Raw genomic sequence first — 21068 nt, 5'->3', positions numbered from 1 at the left:
AACAGTCCTCCAAAATAGTGTGTTCAATTAACGATTTAACAATTCAGAATTTTAGGGGAAGCTTGCAACAGTTAGATTGGGATGAGGTGTGCAGGGAACATGATGCTAATTTAAAATTTAATCTGTTTCATGATACCTTTGTGAGTATATTTGAAAATACTTTCTGTAAGGAAACTGTGAAATATAATTGTAAGCAACCATGTAAAAAGCCATGACTTAGTAATATATAAATATAATAAAATATAAAATATATAAAAATATCTTGTAAACAGAAAAGGGAAATGTATCTTATAGCGAGGAGGAGCAATGATCCTGAAACAGTGAAACATTATAAAAACTACTGTACTGTACCCAGAAAAGTTATTAAAAAGTCCACAAGTACGTGCATTATGTCTGAGATTAGCATATCTGATAATAAAATTAAAACTATTTGGAATATTGTTAAAGGGGAAACGGGGCAACTGACTGTATTTCTATTAAACACAATGAAAAGTTTGTTAACAAGAAGTCAGAAGTAGAAAACATTTATAGTAATCATTTGTAACTGTTGTAGAGACAATAGAATCCAGCTATTCGTTAGAAAATGCAAGGCAGTATATGGAAGAGGCAGTACCTATTGCAATTTGATAAAATTGAAATTCAACCCATCTCTCCTACTGAAATTAGTAGAATAATAAATTCACTCAAATGTAAAAGCTAACATGGAATTGATAGCTTTCCCAACAGAGTACTAAAAGCTTGTTCCCAACAAAAAGTAGGATGCTCAGCCACATGTGTAGTAGCTCACTGAAACAGGGCATTTCTCCAGACAGACTGAAATACGCTATTGTTATACCACTGCATAAAAAGGGGGATAGGTCTGATGCTAACAACTGCTGCCCAATCTCACTTCTGACAGCTTTATCCAAAATTCTTGAAAAAGTAGTGTATTCAAGAGTAGCATCACATTATTTGAAAAAAACAAAGTATTAACAAAATGTCAGTTTGGTTTTTAGAAAGACTTTTCAACAGAAAATGCTATCTGTGCTTTCAGTGATCAAATATTAAATGCATTGAATAACGGAACATCACCGACCGGGATATTTTCTGATCTCTCAGAGGCTGTTGATTGTGTGAATCATGAATTTTTTTTAGATAAACTTAAGTATTGTGGTATGAGTGGGACGGTGCACAAATGGTTTAGTTCTTACTTAACTGGAAGAATGCAGAAGGTTGAAAGTACCAGTACAGATAGTCTGAAAAAAACAGCAAGTTTGTCTAACTGGGAGGTTTCAAGAATGGTGTCCCACATGGTTCAGTCTTGGGTCCCTTATTGTTCTTAATTCATATTAATGACCTGTCACTCTATATTCAAGAAGATAGAAAGCTAGTTCTTTTTGATGATGATACAAGTATAGTAATCACACCCAAGAAGCAAGAATCAGCTGAGGAAATTGCAAATAACGTCTTTCAGAAAATTATTAAGTGGTCCTCTGCAAATGGACTCTCACTAAATTTTGAGAAAACACAGTTTATAAAATTCCGTACAGTAAATGGCATAACACCATTGATTAATATAGACTATGAACAGAAATTTGTTGCTAAGGGAGAATACTCTAAATTTCTGGGTGTGTGCATTGCTGAGAAACTGAACTGGAAGAAACCCATCGATGATCTACTGAAACGGTTAGGTTCAGTTACTTATGCCATTAGGGTTATTGCAAATTTTGGTGATAAGCATATCAGTAAATTAGCTTACTATGCCTATTTTGATTCACTGCTTTCATGTGGCATCATATTTTGGGGCGATTCGTCATTAAGAGAGAAAGTACTCATTGCACAAAAGCGTGTAATCAGAATGATAGTTGGAGCTCACCCAAGATCACCTTGCAGACATTTATTTAAAGTACTCGAGATATTCATGGTACCTTCGCAGTACGTATATTCAGTTATGAAATTTGTCATTAATAACCCATCCCAATTAAAAAATAACAGCGAAGTGCATAGCTACAACATTAGAAGAAAGTATGATATTCACTATTCTGCATTAAATCTCACTTTTGCACACAAAGGGGTGAATTATACTGCCACAAAAATATTTGTTCATATGAAAAATGTTAGTAAAAGACTGACAGATAGCCAACCAACATTTGAAAGCAAATTGAAAGAATTTCTCAAAGACGACTCATTCTACTCGTACTCAATAGATAAATTCTTAGATATGAAGTAGTAACTGTAAAAAAAATATATATATTAATTATTTTGTATAAAGCAAACTTATGTTAAAGTGACACGTTCCACATCATTACGAAATGTCGTATTCGTGATCTATGGAACAAGGATTAATGTATGTATGTATGTTGAAGTAGCAGAAATGAGAACAGCGTGTAACTTAGCAACAGAATTGGGGATCACGAAGTAGATGAAATTAAGGAATTCTGATCTAGATGGAAAAATAACAAATGATGGTCGGAGCAAAAATGATATTAAAAGCAGACTAGCACTGGCAAAAAGGGCACACCTGGCCACGAGAAATCTACTAATATCAAACATGGGTCTTAATTTAACGAAGAAATTTCTGAGAAAGTACGTTTGGAGAACAGTATTGTATGGTAGCGAAACACGTGCGGTGGAAACCCGGGACAGAAGAGAATCGAAGCGTTTGGAATGTGGTGCTACAGAAGAATGTTGACAATTAGGTGAACTTATAAGGAAGCCAATAAGGAAGTTCCCAGTAGAATCGGCGAGGAAAGGAATGTGTGGGAAACACTGACAGCAAGAAGGGAGAAGATGATAGGCCATTTATTAAGACATCGGGGAATAACTTCTATGGTAGTCGAGGGAGCTGTAGAGGATGAAAAATGTAGAGGAACACAGATATTGGAATACATCCAACAAATACAATCCTGGAAATGGAAAAAAGAACACATTGACACCGGTGTGTCAGACCCACCATACTTGCTCCGGACACTGCGAGAGGGCTGTACAAGCAATGATCACACGCACGGCACAGCGGACATACCAGGAACCGCGGTGTTGGCCGTCGAATGGCGCTAGCTGCGCAGCATTTGTGCACTGCCGCCGTCAGTGTCAGCCAGTTTGCCGTGGCATACGGAGCTCCATCGCAGTCTTTAACACTGGTAGCATGCCGCGACAGCGTGGACGTGAACCGTATGTGCAGTTGACGGACTTTGAGCGAGGGCGTATAGTGGGCATGCGGGAGGCCGGGTGGACGTACCGCCGAATTGCTCAACACGTGGGGCGTGAGGTCTCCACGGTACATCGATGTTGTCGCCAGTGGTCGGCGGAAGGTGCACGTGCCCGTCGACCTGGGACCGGACCACAGCGACGCACGGATGCACGCCAAGACCGTAGGATCCTACGCAGTGCCGTAGGGGACCGCACCGCCACTTCCCAGCAAATTAGGGACACTGTTGCTCCTGGGGTATCGGCGAGAACCATTCGCAACCGTCTCCATGAAGCTGGGCTACGGTCCCGCACACCGTTAGGCCGTCTTCCGCTCACGCCCCAACATCGTGCAGCCCGCCTCCAGTGGTGTCGCGACAGGCGTGAATGGAGGGACGAATGGAGACGTGTCGTCTTCAGCGATGAGAGTCGCTTCTGCCTTGGTGCCAATGATGGTCGTATGCGTGTTTGGCGCCGTGCAGGTGAGCGCCACAATCAGGACTGCATACGACCGAGGCACACAGGGCCAACACCCGGCATCATGGTGTGGGGAGCGATCTCCTACACTGGCCGTACACCACTGGTGATCGTCGAGGGGACACTGAATAGTGCACGGTACATCCAAACCGTCATCGAACCCATCGTTCTACCATTCCTAGACCGGCAAGGGAACTTGCTGTTCCAACAGGACAATGCACGTCCGCATGTATCCCGTGCCACCCAACGTGCTCTAGAAGGTGTAAGTCAACTACCCTGGCCAGCAAGATCTCTGGATCTGTCCCCCATTGAGCATGTTTCGGACTGGATGAAGCGTCGTCTCACGCGGTCTGCACGTCCAGCACGAACGCTGGTCCAACCGAGGCGCCAGGTGGAAATGGCATGGCAAGCTGTTCCACAGGACTACATCCAGCATCTCTACGATCGTCTCCATGGGAGAATAGCAGCCTGCATTGCTGCGAAAGGTGGATATACACTGTACTAGTGCCGACATTGTGCATGCTCTGTTGCCTGTGTCTATGTGCCTGTGGTTCTGTCAGTGTGATCATGTGATGTATCTGACCCCAGGAATGTGTCAATAAAGTTTCCCCTTCCTGGGGCAATGAATTCACGGTGTTCTTATTTCAATTTCCAGGAGTGTAATCCAGGGCGTAGGTTACAAGTGCTACTCTGAGATGGAAAGGATCCCACGGGAGAGGACTTCGCGGCAGGTCGCACCAAACCAGTCAGAAGCTTGAAAAAAACGTGGTGTATTATACGAGTCAGAGTCTGACAGAGCTTTGAATGACGAAGAAGGGATAGATAACATTCTTTCGAAATTTCTAAAATGATTAGAAGAAGTGGCAACCAAACGATTGTTCTAGTTAGGATGTAGCTCATAGGAGACCAGAGACAAAGGTTCGAATTATCGGAAGAATATCATCCACGGGTAACATGGTCGGGTAAACACGAGAACTATCGCACGATCAACTTCAGATATTACGCATTCAAGTTGCTGATAAGAAGGATGGAAATGGAAATTGACGATTTGTTAGTTGACGATCACCTTGGCTTTAGGAAAACTTAGTGCACAAGCGGGGTAGTCCTGCGTTGTTCTTGATACTGGAGGAGAAAACTTAAGAAAAATCAGGGCACTTTCAGAGGCTAAGTCGATCACCAAAAAGCTTAAGATAACGCAAAGTGATGCAAAATGTTTGACATTGTCAGAAGAGGAGGCATAAAATACAAGGAAACTCGGACAATATAGAATACTTACAAGGACCGAGAAGGAAGAACAGGCATGGAAGATCTTGAGGCAAATGCTTGCACTAAGGAGGGCCTGAGGCCCCTCTCCTAATGAGTAAATATTGTAAACTAAGAGTAAACGAAAGAAAGATAAAAGTAATGAGGATTGGCAGAAATGACATTAGCGGTACGCTTTACATCAAAACTGGAGACCATGAAGTAGACGAAGTTAAGGAATGATGCAGCTTGTGAAAAAAGTACCACATCACGGACGAAGAAAGGGGGATATAGGAAGGAGTCGAGCACGGGCAAACAGAGCATTCCTGACTAAATTAACTCTGCTTCTATCAAATATAGGCCTTAATTTGGTGAAGACACACTGTGTGATCAAAAGTATCCGGACTCTTGGCTGAAAATGACTTGGCGCCCTCCATCGGTAATGCTGGAATTCAATATGATTTTGGCCCACCCTTAGCCTATAGGACGGCTTCCACTCACGCAGGCATACGTTCAGTCAGGTGCTGGAAGGTTTCTTGGGGAATGGCAGCCCATTCTTCACGCAGTGCTGCACGGAGGGGAGATATTGATGTCGGTCGGTGTTCGATAGGATTCAGGTCAGGACTGTGCAGGCCAGACCATTACAGGGATGTTATTGTCGTGTAACCACTCCGCCCTAGGCCGTGCATTATGAACAAGTGCTCGATCATGTTGAAAGGTGCAATCGCATCCCCGAATTACTCTTCATACTCTTCAACAGTGGGAAGCAAACATCAATGTAGGCGTTTGCTGTGATAGTGCCACGCAAAACAACAACGGGTGCAAGTCCCCTCCACGAAAAATACGACCACACTATACCACCACCGCCTCCGAACTTTACTGTTGGCACTACACGCGCTGGCAGATAACGTTCACCGGGCATTCGCCATGCCCACACCCTGCCATCGGATTGCCACATTGCGTACCGTGATTCGTCACTCTACACAACGTTTTTCCACTGTTCAATCGTCCCATGTTTAGGCTCATTACACCAAGAGAGGCGCCGTTTGGCTTTTACTGGCGTGATGTGTGGCTTATAAGCAGCCGCTCGACCATGAATTCCAAGTTTTCTCACCTCCCACCTATCTGTCATAGTACTTGCAGTGGATCCTGATGCAGTTTGTAATTCCTGTGCGATGGTCTCGGTAGATGTCTGCCTCTTACACATTACGACTCTCTTTAACTGTCGGTCTTTGTCAGTCAACAGACGAGGTCGTCCTGTACGCTTTTGTGCTGTACGTGTCCCTTCATGTTTCCACTTCACTATAGGAAACATTGGACCTAGGGATGTTTAGGAAAGTGGAAATCCCGCGTACAGACGTGTGACACTAGTGACACCCAATCGCCTGACCACGATCGCAGTCCATGTGTTCCGCGGAGCGACCCATTCTGCTCTCTCACGATGTGTAATCACTCCTGAGGTCACTGATATGGAGTAACTGGCAGTAGGTGGCAGCACAATGCACCTAATATGAAAAATGTATTTTTTTGGGGGTGTCCGGATACTTTTGATCACATAGTGTACATCTGAGAAGTTACGAATTGAGCACAACGTTCCATGGGAGTGAATCATGGACTGTACAGAAAGGAGAATCAAAGAGTCTGAAATGCTGGAAATTCAGTTGATTCATAAGAAATGAGGAAATTCTCGACACAGTAGGCGAGGAAAGGAATCTATGTAAGGCGCAGACTAGAAGAACGTTCAGAATGACAGAACGGAATAACGTCCATTGTACTAGAAAAGTCCATAGATGTCAAAAACTGCACTACGGAGACTGGTAGGTATAAAACAAATAATTGAATATGTTGGATCCATTTACTACTCTGAGATTGTTGTTGTTGTTGTGGTCTTCAGTACTGAGACTGGTTTGATGCAGCTCTCCATGCTACTCTATCCTGTGCAAGCTTCTTCATCTCCCAGTACCTACTGCAACTTACATCCTTCTGAATCTGCTTATTGTATTCATCTCTTGGTCCCCCTCTACGATTTTTACCCTCCACGCCGCCCTCCAATACTAAATTGGTGATCCCTTGATGCCTCAGAACATGCCCTACCAACCGATCCCTTCTTCTGGTCAAGTTGTGCCACAAACTTCTCTTCTCCCCAATCCTATTCAATACTTCCTCATTAGTTATGTGATCTACCCATCTAATCTTCAGCATTCTTCTGTAGCACCACATTTCGAAAGCTCCTATTCTCTTCTTGTCCAAACTATTTATCGTCCATGTTTCACTTCCATACATGGCTACACTCCATACAAATACTTTCAGAAATGACTTCCTGACACTTAAATCTATACTCGATGTTAACAAATTTCTCTTCTTCAGAAATGCTTTCCTTGCCATTGTCAGTCTACATTTTATATCCTCTCTACTTCGACCATCATCAGTTATTTTGCTCCCCAAATAGCAAAACTACTTTAAGTGTCTCATTTCCTAATCTAATTCCCTCAGCATCACCCGACTTAATCCGACTACATTCCATTATCCTCGTTTTGCTTTTGTTGATGTTCATCTTATATCCTCCTTACAAGACACTGTCCGTTCCGTTCAACTGCTCTTCCAAGAACTTTGCTGTCTCTGACAGAATTACAATGTCATCGGCAAACCTCAGAGTCCCATTTTAATACCTACCCCGAATTTTTCTTTTGTTTCCTTTACTGCTTGCTCAATATACAGATTAAATAACATCGGGGAGAGGCTACAACCCTGTCTTACTCCCTTCCCAACCACTGCTTCCCTTTCATGTCCCTCGACTCTTATAAGTGCCATCTGGTTTCTGTACAAGTTGCAAATAGCCTTTCCCTCCCTGTATTTTACCCCAGCCACCTTTAGAATTTGAAAGACAGTATTCCAGTCAACATTGTCAAAAGCTTTCTCTAAGTCTACAAATGCTATAAACTTAGGTTTGCCTTTCGTTAATCTTTCTTCTAAGATAAGTCGTAAGGTCAGTATTGCCTCACGCGTTCCGGTATTTCTACGGAATCCAAACTGATCTTCCCCGAAGTCGGCTTCTACTAGTTTTTCCATTCGTCTGCAAAGAATTCGTGTTAGTATTTTGCAGCTGTGGCTTATTAAACTGATTGTTCGTTAATTTTCACATCTGTCAACACCTGCTTTCTTTGGGATTGGAATTATTATATTCTTCTTGAAGTCTGAGGGTATTTCGCCTGTTTCATACATCTTGCTCACCAGATGGTAGAGTTTTGTCAGGACTGGCTCTCCCAAGGCCGTCAGTAGTTCCAATGGAATGTTGTCTACTCCGGGGGCCTTGTTTCGACTCAGGTCTTTCAGTGCTCTGTCAAACTCTTCACGCAGTATCGTATCTCCCATTTCATCTTCATCTACAGCCTCTTCCATTTCCATAATATTGTCCTCAAGTACATCGCCCTTGTATAGACCCTCTATATACTCCTTCCACCTTTCTGCTTTCCCTTCTTTGCTTACAAGGGAACCTCCCCATCGCACCCCCCTCAGATTTAGTTATAAGTTGGCACAGTGGGTAGATCTTGAAAAACTGAACACAGATCAATCGAGAAAACAGGAAGAAGTTGTGTGGAACTATGAAAAAAATAAGCAAAATATACAAATTGAGTAGCCCATGTATAAGATAAGTAACATCAAGGCTAATGTCAGCTCAGGAGCGCCGTGGTCCCGTGGTTAGCGTGAGCACCTGCTGAACGAGAGTTACTTGGTTCAAATCTTCCCGCGAGTGAAAATTTTACTTTTTTTATTTTCGCAAAGTTATGATCTGTCCGTTCGTTCATTAACGTCACTGTTCACTGTAATAAGTTTAGTGTCTGTGTTTTGCGACCGCACCGCAAAACCGTGCGATTGGTAGACGAAAGGACATGCCTCTCCAATGGTAACCGAATACATTTGATCCCAATGTCATAGGTCAACCGATTCCTCCACAGGAAAACACGTCTGATGTATTCTATTCGACACTGGTGACGGCATGTGCGTCACATGACATGAATATGTTGTCGACCCACCTACCTTGTACACTTGGCGAATGGGTAATAAGATTCTTCTACCTTGCCCGATTTAGGTTTTCTTGTGGATGTGATAACCACTCCCAAAAAAAGTGATCACATCGGACGGACAGATAATAATTGTCTGAAAATAAAAAATTAAACTTTTCACTTGAGGGAAGACTTGAACCAAGGACCTCTGGCTCGGCAGCTGCTCACCCTAACCACGGGACCACGGCGCTCCTGTGCTGACATTAGCCTTGATGTTACCTGTCCTGTGCATGGACTACTCAGTTTGTATATTTTGCTTTTTTTTCATAGTTCCACACAACTTCTTCCTGTTTTCTCGATTGGTCTGTGTTTAGTTTTTCAAGGCCTGTCCACTGTGCCAACTTATAACTAAATCTGAGGGGGGTGCGATGGGGATGTTCCCTTGTTAGAACTGGGTTTCCATCTGAGCTCTTGATATTCATACAAGTGGCTCTCTTTTCTCCAAAGGTCTCTTTAATTTTCCTGTAGGCAGTATCTATCTTACCCCTCGTGAGACAAGCCTCTACATCGTTACATTTGTCCTCTAGCCATCCCTGCTTAGCCATTTTGCACTTCCTGTTGATCTCATTTTTTAGACGTTTGTATTCCTTTTTGCCTGCTTCACTTACTGCGTTTTTGTATTTTCTCGTTTCATCAATTAAATTCAGTATCTCTTCTGTTACCCAAGGATTTCTACTAGCCCTCGTCTTTTTACCTACTTGATCCTCTGCTGCCTTCACTATTTCGTTCCTCAAATCTACCCATTCTTCTTCTATTGTATTTCTTTCCCCCATTCCTGTCAATTGTTTCCTTATGCTCTCCCTGAAACTCAGTACAACCTCTGGTTCTTTCAGTTTATCCAGGTCCCATCTCCTTAAATTGCCACCTTTTTGCAGTTTCTTCAGTTTTAATCTACAGTTCATAACCAATAGATTGTGGTCAGAGTCCACATCTGCCCCTGTAAATGTCTTACAATTTAAAACCTGATTTCTAAATCTCTGTCTTACCATTATATAATCTATCTGATACCTTCTAGTATCTCCAGGATTCTTCCATGCATACAACCTTCTTTTATGATTCTTGAACCAAGTGTTAGCTATGATTAAGTTATGCTCTATGCAAAATTCTACCAGACGGCTTCCTCTTTCATTTCTCTCCCCCAATCCATATTCGCCCACTATGTTTCCTTCTCTCCCTTTTCCTACTCTCGAATTGCAGTCACCCATGACTATTAAATTTTCGTCTCCCTTCACTACCTGAATAATTTCTTTTATCTCATCATACATTTCACCAATTTTTTCATCATCTGCAGAGCTAGTTGGCATATAAACTTGTACTACTGTAGTAGGTGTGGGCTTCGTATCTATCTTGGCCACAATAATGTGTTCACTATGCTGTTTGTAGTAGCTTACCCGCATTCCTATTTTCCTATTCATTATTAAACCTACTCCTGCATTACCCCTATTTGATTTTGTGTTTATAACCCTGTAGTCACCTGGCCAGAAGTCTAGTTCCTCCTGCCACCGAACTTCACTAATTCCCACTATATCTAACTTTAACCTATCCATTTCCCTTTTTAAATTTTCTAACCTACCTGCCCGATTAAGTGATCTGACATTCCACGCTCCGATCCGTAGAACGCCAGTTTTCTTTCTCCTGATAACGACATCCTCTTGAGTAGTCCCCGCCCGGAGATCCGAATGGGGGACTATTTTACCTCCGGAATATTTTACCCAAGAGGACGCCATCATCATTTAATCATACAGTAAAGCTGCATGCCCTCGGGAAAAATTACGGCCGTAGTTTCCCCTTGCTTTCAGCCGTTCGCAGTACCAGCACAGCAAGGCCGTTTTGGTTAGTGTTACAAGGCCAGATCAGTCAATCATCCAGACTGTTGCCCCTGCAACTACTGAAAAGGTTGCTGCCCCTCTTCAGGAACCACACGTTTGTCTGGCCTCTCAACAGATACCCTTCCGTTGTGGTTGCACCTACGGTACGGCTATCTGTATCGCTGAGGCACGCAAGCCTCCCCACCAACGGCGAGGTCCATGGTTCATGGGGGGAGGACTCTGAGATTAAGAGGAGAGAAATTCGCGGTGAGCCACAACAACCTAGTCGGAAGACTGATGACTGTCTCTCCCTCCTCCCCCTCAACAAAACAATAAGAAGTAGGAAGTACTAATTTTACTGGCAGAATTACCGAATTCTAATTTCTCTCTGTAAACACCAAGTGCACATCAGTCACTTATCAGTGTGCTTATTTAATAATGAATAATGTGTCGTTCAAATATAATCGAAATTGACTCGCTGATCTCTATCAATTTCGTAATTTACCTTCCACAATATCCAATGTTATTTAAGGTAATGAGTTTCACAGTGAACAGGTCCGCTCTTGAAGAGAATAATGTAATCACAAAATTCATTTAACGTGTCAGCTTCTGTATACAGATATCAGCGTTCAGTTATGGAGTTGCAATTATAGTCTATTGTTTCAAGTTGACGGGAGGGTAAAATTGAGTTTGTTGTCTAAATTTATTGACTTGAATTCATGTTGGATCAGTATTTAATCGAAATGTTTCAGGTCTGTAGCGTTTCGAATTCAGTACTTCCGTGAGTCAATTATCATATCAATCAATTTATCAATTTAATGACATTGTGTTTATTAGCATTTAATATGACCTACTTCCAGTTAAAGCAATTTGACAAATATCACACTCTAATATTAAGTTCTAAGCAGCCCGAAATGCTTCAGTTAAATTAGAAGACTATTGTAAAGATTTGTTGTTCTTGCCTTCAATTTCACAGCTACTGCAGCTTACATCCGTTTGAACTTTATTTACGCCGCTGTGGCCTCTCTACAGTTTTTCTGCAAAACTCTGCAGTCATGCTCTAGATATCACTGTAGATGTAATTATAGACGCCATACGCAATGCAGCAATCTTAACTATAAATGTAAATGCTGAATGTCACTAAAATGCTCCGAGCAATACGAATGACTGCAAAACGTACAGTGAAGAAATGCAAGTTGATCGCATGGCGTATTTGCACATTCTATAATATCAGTGTTGAACGCCACGTCAGTGACACTTTTGAAGTTGTTCACTGGTTCACCAATATCGTAGCCAGCGTTCTGCCACGCGTAGCGAAGCATTGGACTGTGTACTCCTGCAGATAACTGATTGTAAATGACAGAATGCATATTCATGATAAAGAATCTGTCGTGCAATTTCGGCTGTGTATTACTGGAACGTAGTTTAATGAAGTCTGTTATTCTCTTGGCATATATTTTATATTGCCTGAAGAAATACACATCCAGAGGTTGTGCATATTTTGTAGTTTTAGGCGGAATGATTTTTAAATCTACATGTTTTCCGCCAGATGCCTCCAGTAGTACTCGTTCATCCTTATGTCCAGACCAGGAGACACAAAGCACTAATGACTTTTTCAACAAATGTGGATTCAAAACTGACAGAAAAAACGTCTTCAGATGTTGTTTCGTCATCTTCCCACTCACACTTGCAACGACGACGACATTTGGAGGGCACCGCGTTTCTATTTCCCTTGACACGCGGGGTCCAAACTTTCCACTGGATTCTTGGAAGCAAAGATAGAGTTTGTCCATTGATATAGCAACATCGATCGTGTAGCTATGTGTTGCACAGTTAACTGATTGCGACATCGCGACAGTGTTTCTCTCCCCTTTCATGGATAGTGTTCTGTCACAAGAAAGTTCATAGCTGAACTGACTCTGATCACAGTTCCATACAGAACAAATATCGATGTTTTCTCTCGTGATATGCTCATTGACGTCAGCAACAAACGTTTGAGCTCTTTCAATCAGTTCTTCTTAGTCATCCTTATCTTTTCGTGCTTGGAGCATAGTGATGCGGCGTGATGTTATCCTAAACTCCTTTTTCAAATTAGTAATATATCCTAGTGAAACTGTAAAGTTTGTACACCCGAGATTTCTGTCTACGTCCAATGCCCAATGTTGTAAATGCCAATAATGAACGACGGAACCGAATTCTTGCGCTTCATCGAATTTCGCCATTACACGCTCCTTGATGGTCTTGAACAGCAGTGTACGATTTCCTTTGCAAACTGTATTTCCTTCTCTTTTCTTTGCCACGTAATCCAGTACGTTTTTAATATTGCTTTTAGACTTCAGTTTAGGGTATCTTTTCAGAGGCTTGTCGTATGTGTCGAAACCTCTTACGTAATAATCATCGTACATGTTCTGCAGTGTGTTGTCAGCAAACGCCGTGATGATACTTGAAACTTTAACCTTCTTCTTGGGAGACGGTTGGCATTCACTGTCACTGCTTCCATCGCCTCTTCCCGCACTTGCCGTAGCACTACTCCTTTGCAATGAGTTATTCGTCATTATCATCCCTATCATCATCATTATGTGTTAGTGTTACAACAGTATCTGTTTCTAACTTATGCTCATATTTCTGCACTATAATAGATACCAGAAAACATGCGAATGATTCGTCTTCTACACCATTACCATCTTCACGAAGAAGGGTTCTTCGTAACTTCAACTCAACCAATCGCAATACATTAGCAGGACTGATTACCAATCACCGAGCCATCTGACGCTTCAATAGACAAATAATGTCACAAAACGCAACTTCAGAGGCACACAGCACCGTCCCTACTGGTCCCGACTGGCGTACCGGCAGGTCAGTGTGCAATGCGGCATGGCATACGCAGAGGCCTCTAACGAACGACTGCAGAGTTTTGCAGATGCGGGAGTATCACTAGTGCAATAAGAGACCTTTACATTATTTCTCACACAATTTTGGTGTATTTGTGTTTGTTCGAGCCCAAGTACTTTCCTGGTGAGTATCAAGCCAACACGGCTCAATATCCTCTCTACTTCGACAATTGTAAGTTATTTTGTTGTCCAAAAAGCAAAACTGCTTCCAGCGTCTCAGTTCCTAATCATAATAATCCCTCAGCATCGCCTGATTTAATTCCACTGCTGCATACGATTACCTTTGTTTTACTTTTGTTGATATTCGTGTTATAACTGCTTAACAGGGCATTATCCATTCCGCTCAACGGCACTTCTGATTTCTTTGCTGTCACTGACAGAATTACAATGTCATCATTTCATTTCTTCTCTGTGAACTTTAATTCCCTTTACAAATTTCTTTAGTTTCTTTTACTCCTTGCTCAGTGTTCTGATTGAATAATATCTGGGTTAAGCCACAAACGTCTCTCACTCCCTTCTCAACTACTGCTTCCATTTCATGCGCCTCGACTCTTACAACTGCAGTCTGGTGTCTATACAAGTTATAAGTAACCTTTCTCTCCCCGTATTTTGTCCCCTGAACCTTCAGTATTTCAAAGCGGGAATTCAGGTCAACATTACTAAAGGCTTTCCTTACATCTACAAATGCTACTAACGTCGGCTTTCCATTCTTTAGTCTCTCTTCTAAGGTACTTCGGGCAAATATTTCCTAATGTGTTCAGCACTTCCCCGAAAACCTGATTCATCCTTCCCAACGACAATTTCTACCAGGTTTTCATTTCTGCTGCTAAATTCTGTGGAAGAAAATTTGCAGTGGTGGTTGAGTCAGTAATTTACAGTGTCTTAGGGAGATATGAACTTACACCTTCAAATATCTCTTGTCAGTGATAAATGTTTCAAATGGCTCTGAGCACTATGGGAATTAAAACTGAAGTCATCAATCCCCTAGACTTAGAACTACTTAAACCTAACTAACCTAAGTACAGCACACACGTCCACGCCCGAGGCAGGATTCGAACCTGTGACCGTAGCAGCAGCGCGGTTCCAGACTGAAGCGCCTAGAACCCCTCGTCCACAACGGCCGGCCGCAATGATACAAACAGAAGTGATTTATCCATAGATAATAATTACGTTGAAGTCACAGAAGTTGATTATGATCCCCTGGACATGGTTCTTAAGAGGATGTTTGCTCACCAGGGACGACAATGCATGATCTGCAACGTTCTCCTCTGCTGGCCATCAGCGCTGTTGACAACTCTTGGATGATCGTTGGTGCATGTTCATGCCTCCCCAACGCATCCCACACGTGCTTAATGGAATTTAAGTCAGGGGAACTGCCAGGCCATTCCATTCCCCGAATATCTTCTCGTTCTAAGAGTTCCTCCAGCTGCGCTGTTCGATGCGGTCGCAAATTCTCATCCGTAACAATGAAGTCAGGGTGAAATGGACCCCTGAAAAGAAATACTTGCGGAAGGAGCAGAACGTCACAATAACGTTGAACGGTGAGTGCACAGTGTTCAAAGATACGGAGGTCAGTGCACCTATGCAACATTATGCCTCTTTACCTCGTAACATCTGGATCACGAAAACGATCATGTTCGACAATGCTCCAGTGTGAGTTACGTGTTCCCGCCTCTCGCAGTATGAGGCTACGTGCAGTGTAATTGTTGCTTTTGAACAAAAGTGAAATTTCTATTCGTCTCATTGCGTATTTCTTTCAATTACTTTCTGTACTATATTGTGGCAATTCTTTCTATGTACGGTCCTAGTTTCATCGACCTATTTTACTTGGCCGTTTCGTCCTTAAATTTTACACAGCAGTGTACTTTTTTTAGAGAGTCACGAGCCCGCAACGTCATTAGGGGACGTTAAATCCCGCGGTGGCCAATGGTCTTAATGTCTTAGCTCATCAGCGTATGTAGATGGGCCGTGCTTCAAAGATCTGCCCGCTATCATACACGTTAAGATATGTTACTTAGAATATTACTGTCACGTGCCATGTTGACTGTTCCCCTCGACGAAGCGACAAGTGCACTAACATGGAATCCACCTAAAACATCGTGTAATTCGGCTGCCCAACAGCACTGTACTGTCTCGTGAGCCCAGCCACGGATCACCACCTATCCTACTTTACAGAGCGGGAAAAAGTGGGAAGTGAAAAGTTTGTGAGCTCATAGGGCAGACAGGACAAGGCGGAAGCAGGAGGAAAAGGTACGTCTGGTGGTGACGCCAGTAGCTCGCAGGGTGCAGCACCATCGGAACGCGTCTGTCTGGGCGTAACAACGGTCGCACAGCTGGGGTGGCTGCCAGCTGCCGCCAACAGATGCCGCCACTTCCGCCCCGCAACCCAACCAAGGTTCCTGTCCACGGCACCTCTCGTTCTGTACCGTGCCAAGGCATTTCGACTTCTGCAAAAAGCAAAACTCAGGTAAAATTAGGAAGTAATTCTACCAAGCTATAGCTACAACATCGGGGCTTCACTGTAACGAGATTCTTGATACTAAAATCAAAGATACAATTTACTGAAACGAGATCCTCTAACGGTCTTGTAACTAGGCTATTTATCCCCCCTTCAGCCATTCCCATCCCAACTACTACGAAAGCAAAGCTGACCCCCCCTCCCCCTCCATTTCCCACACCAAACTGAATTTACCCTCCCCATGTTTCATATTGACACACTACCTGAACAACTCCGTACGTCTTGTTCCCACCGCTGAAGACGTCATTCGCTTCATTACCACTGGCCTCAAAATATCCAATCATTTGGGAATTCCCGTATGCCCCTTCAAATCACGCTGGCAGTCTACTCAGTTTTCCGCTTAAATGCGACTGCCCTATATTCCCTAAACCATTTCCACTCTCGTTTCCTATTTTGCCACTCATGCTTCTGCAGCACATCCAAATCCATTGCACCTAACTGCAAATCCCCCTTCCACAGCCAAACATGGCTAGATCCTTCTCACCATCACAACTGTTACAAACCACACCTAAAAAAACTTTTCTCAGTTTCTACAACTTCAGTGTCAGTTTCCTACACTATCCTTCACCTACTGGTAATCAAGCAAGAACGGTCATCACCATAAGCATCATCTTCAGTAATTCATCACCACCAAGCTGCCCACCATACATAGTCAGTCCCGCAGAATGAGCATCACTCAGTATTTACTGATCATCTTTTATCACCTCTCAATATTTTGGCCAGCTCTTGCGGCCGAGCGGTTCTAGGCGCTTCAGTCCGGAACTGTGCTGCTGCTACGGTCGCAGGTTCGAATCCTGACTCGGGCACTGATCTCTGTGATGTCCTTAGGTTAGTTAGGTTTAAGTATTTGTAAGTCTCGGGGACTGATGACCTCAGATGTTAGGTCCCATAGTGCTTAGAGCCATTTGAACCATTTGAACCTCAATATTTTCAATACCACTTCTATGTTTAAACACCTGTAAGCTGAAGAACAGCTGCATTGCAACAGCCAGCCAGACTAACATGAGGAATGAAATTGCAATAAAGAACTGATTAAACTATTTATGTAGCAATACCCTCTCCTCGCCTCCCGTACACCTACTCCAATGTTCTTTAGCAGCACACTTCCTTGTTACCCCTTCCACCCTATCTTCATCCCAATGAGCCCTCGTGCAGCACCCCACGAATTTCTGTCTATGTTATATCTGCGAAAGAAATGACTCATATTGGAACAGGTGCTGGACAAGAAACAGGCATAGAATTAGCAAGACGCATAACAGTAAGAGAAGAAAAGATAAAGACAGATCATCAAGTAATAAAACTTATGATGGGGAGAATCAGTACGGATTGAGGAACGAACAAATTGATGAGACACAGCAAACATAAAGGTTCCGTCAAAATACAGTAGAAAGGTAAGACGCTGAATGAAGCAAATCCTTTCCGTACTTACGAAAGTTGGTGATCAAAAACAAAAGTTTAGTCGATTAAATATGTATACACGATCTGTTCAGAAGTATCCGACACCTGTTAGGGGATATTAATGCGGAGCGTGCCCACCCTTGTCCTTTACTACGATCCGAGCTCTGCTGGGAACTCTTTCAGTAAGATGTAGGTGGAGAAATGGCAGGCCATTCTTCCTCAAGAGCCGAAACCAGAGAAGATAACGGTCGACGCTGTCTGCAGCAAAGTGATCTCGTAGATGTTCAAGTGGGTTCAGGCAGCTCATTTCAGGAATATTATTGTTTACAGAGCATTGCCTTACAGATACTGTTTTATGACAAGGTGCCTGGTCATGCTGATACAGTCATCGTCACCAAACTCTTCCTCCACTGTACGCAGCATACAATGTTGTAAAATGTGTACACATCCCGCTGCATTTAGCATTTTCTTAAGCGCAGTAAGGAGACCCCCATCTTCCACACTTCACTATTCACACTACAGACGATAGCAGCTAACTGTCTCGAGGTATTTGCCAAACCCAAACCCTTCCATCGGAAGGGACAGGTCGTAGCATACACCACAACAAACCACTCGCTTCCAGTCACCCACTCTCCAGTGGCTTCGCTCTTTACATCACCTCAGGCGTCGTTTAGCATTGACTAGAGGCATGTGTGGATTATGAGGAGCTGCCTTGTCAGTGTATCCCATTCTTTTAACTCCTAATCCTCAGTCACTGTGCTAGTTGGACTTCTAGTAGAACTGTGGAACTGACGTGTCATTTCTTCTACTGACTTCAAGCGATTTTTGCAGCCATCCTCCACGGTGCTCGACGGTCCCTGTCCGTTAGAACATCACGCCGCTTGGTCTTAGTTAAACTTGCGATTGTTTCCAGCTCATAATCACATCACCAACAGTCGACTAGCGCCACTTTAGATGTGTAGAAATGTCCCTTATGGTTTCGTTACTCATCTGACGCACACTGACTGGTCTACGTTCGAAGTTATTCAGCTCTCCTGACCAATTCTTTCTAGAGTTACTGGTTTTCTACTGACGACACAATACTCCCTGATTCCTTTCATACCGGTACTTCCATCTCTTGTGACATCTAGCGGTCGTTTCCGCATTATACAGGTATGTCCAGGTACTGTCATCAGATATTATACGCTTGTATGAACTACATTGAGGCAGTGGCCTTGCCGCAGTGGATACACCGGTTTCCTTCAGAACACGGAAGTTAAGCGCTGTTGGGCGTGGCCGGCACTTGGATGGGTGACCGTCCGGGACGCCATGCGCTGTGGCTATTTTTCGTAGTGCACTCAGCCTCGTGGCACCAATTGAGGAGCTACTCGACTGAACAGTAGCTGCTCCGGTCAAAGAAAACCATCATAACGACCGGGAGAGCGGTATGCTGACCACACCCCTCTCGTATCCGCATCCTCAGCCGAGGATGACACGGCGGTCGGATGCTCCCGACGGGCCACTTGTAGAATCATACAATGAAGGCTTTCACGACCAGATGTTTCAGCTGCCCAGAATTCTTCCGGGCTGTATGGCCGTGGTCCATGGAACTCTTCTATCCCTGACGTTTTGTCCAAAGCTATGTTGGACATCTTTGGAGGCGCTCTTGCCGATGAGACTCAGCATCACCAGGAGCACCTCCGAAGATGTCCAACATAGCTTTGGACAAAACATCAGGGATAGAAGAGTTCCATGGACCACGGCCACACAACCCGGAAGAATTCTCGGCACTTGTGGAGTGCTTTTATGAACTACACTGACGGAACGAAAAATCGCAACATCAAAAAATCACGAAATTTCATGAATACGTTTGTCTAGGTAACACATTTGAGTGATTAACATTGCAAGATCAGGGGTTAATGTGAGCACGAGATAAGGAATTGCAAATGTAAAATGCTGGGTACAACGATAACCGGTGTAATCGCCAGACTGTTGAATGCAAATATGGAAACGTGCATGCATTGTGTCATGCAGGTTCTGGATGTCAGTTTGTGGGATGGAATTCCATGTCTCTTGCACTTTGTCGGCCACAGTCAGTAGAGGGACGGTAAATTCTGTTTCTGGATGACGCTGGAGTTGTCATCCTATGATATCCCATATGTGCTTGATTGGAGACAGATTTGGTGATCGAGCAGAGCAAGGAGCTAGTACACACCCTTTAGAGCATGTTGGGTTACAACATCGGCATCTATTCGGGCGTTATCCTATCGGAAAACAACCCCTTGAATGCTGTTCATCAGTGGGAGCACAACAGGTTGAATCATCAGACGTACGTACAAAAAAAATGAATTTTGTGGTAAGGTCTTATGGGACCAAACTGCTGAGGTCATCGGTCTCTAAGCTTATGTATGGACAAATTTGCAGTCAGGGTGCGTGGTATAACCACGAGAGTGCTCCCAGTGTCACATGCAATCGCATTCCAGATCCTAACTCCAGGTGTCAGTCCAGTGTGTCTGGGATGCAGACATGTTGGTTGCAGGCCCTCAACTGGCTTCCTTCTAGCCAACACACGACTTTCACTGGCACCCAGGTAGAATTAGCTTTCATCAGAAAATACAACATACCTCCACCCTGCTCTCTATAAGCTCTCGCTTGACACCACTGAAGTCGCAAATGTCGGTGGTTTGCGGTCCGTGGAATGCACACTACAGGGGTCTCGCTGAGAGCTATCCTTAAAGTGACTGATCAATCCGTTGTATCATTGTTTTGCCAGCTGCTGTTCAGATTGCTGCTGCATATGCAGTATGATGTTACAGATCCATACACCGAACTTGATTGCCTTCCCTGTCTATAGTACGACGTGGCTGTCTGCAGCCTGCTCTGCTTGCAATCGTACATTCTCGTTGCAAGGTGGCAGAATAAATGAAGGTCAGATTTGCACCTTACATGAGAGCTTTATACATCGCAATGGGAAGGTGAATATGACACCTACATTAATTTGGAAGTAGCGAACAAATTTACCTGTCAGTATGTAATGCAAAAAGGGATGACACTCAATTGATGGTAACTGACACACAGTTCCTACAATGCATGTTTGAGCAGAATGTGAAAACAGCAGCGAGAGGCGTTTTAGTTTGGAATTCAGAGGTACTACGGCAGAGGCAAGGCCGTGCTACAGAGGGTACCACAGAAACCACTTAAAGGGGTGTCCCAGGCGGAAAGTCAACGACCGACCAGGTGACTCAGATGGGGAGAGCGAGTATAGCAGCCCATCTGAGGGAGGACAGGAAAAAAAAAAGGTTTTAAAAAACTGTGTTTCGGAATTCCAAATGGATACGAAACAAGACCAGTGACGCATTTTCGATCACGTGTCCAGTGAGTGGTACACACATGAGAGAGTCAAAGTACTCATCTAGGCGTCTGGAATGGACACGAAACGTCCGATTGGCGGAAACGCGCTAGGAAGGAGAAAAGAGCCAAAGTTTCGACGCAATTTAATGGTAGGGACCTAGCGACTGGTAGAGTG

General features: G+C 43.5%; 1 pseudogene; it reads left to right on the top strand.

Annotated features, from left to right (window-relative positions):
* The first annotated feature begins 18767 nt into the window (after nt 1-18767).
* Nucleotides 18768-18885, top strand: LOC124597246 (annotated as a pseudogene).
* The last annotated feature ends 2183 nt before the right edge of the window (nt 18886-21068 follow it).

The sequence above is a fragment of the Schistocerca americana genome, chromosome 2, assembly GCF_021461395.2.
Source record: "Schistocerca americana isolate TAMUIC-IGC-003095 chromosome 2, iqSchAmer2.1, whole genome shotgun sequence".
NCBI classification, from domain to species: domain Eukaryota; kingdom Metazoa; phylum Arthropoda; class Insecta; order Orthoptera; family Acrididae; genus Schistocerca; species Schistocerca americana.
This window is presented reverse-complemented; position numbering and strand designations above follow the sequence as displayed.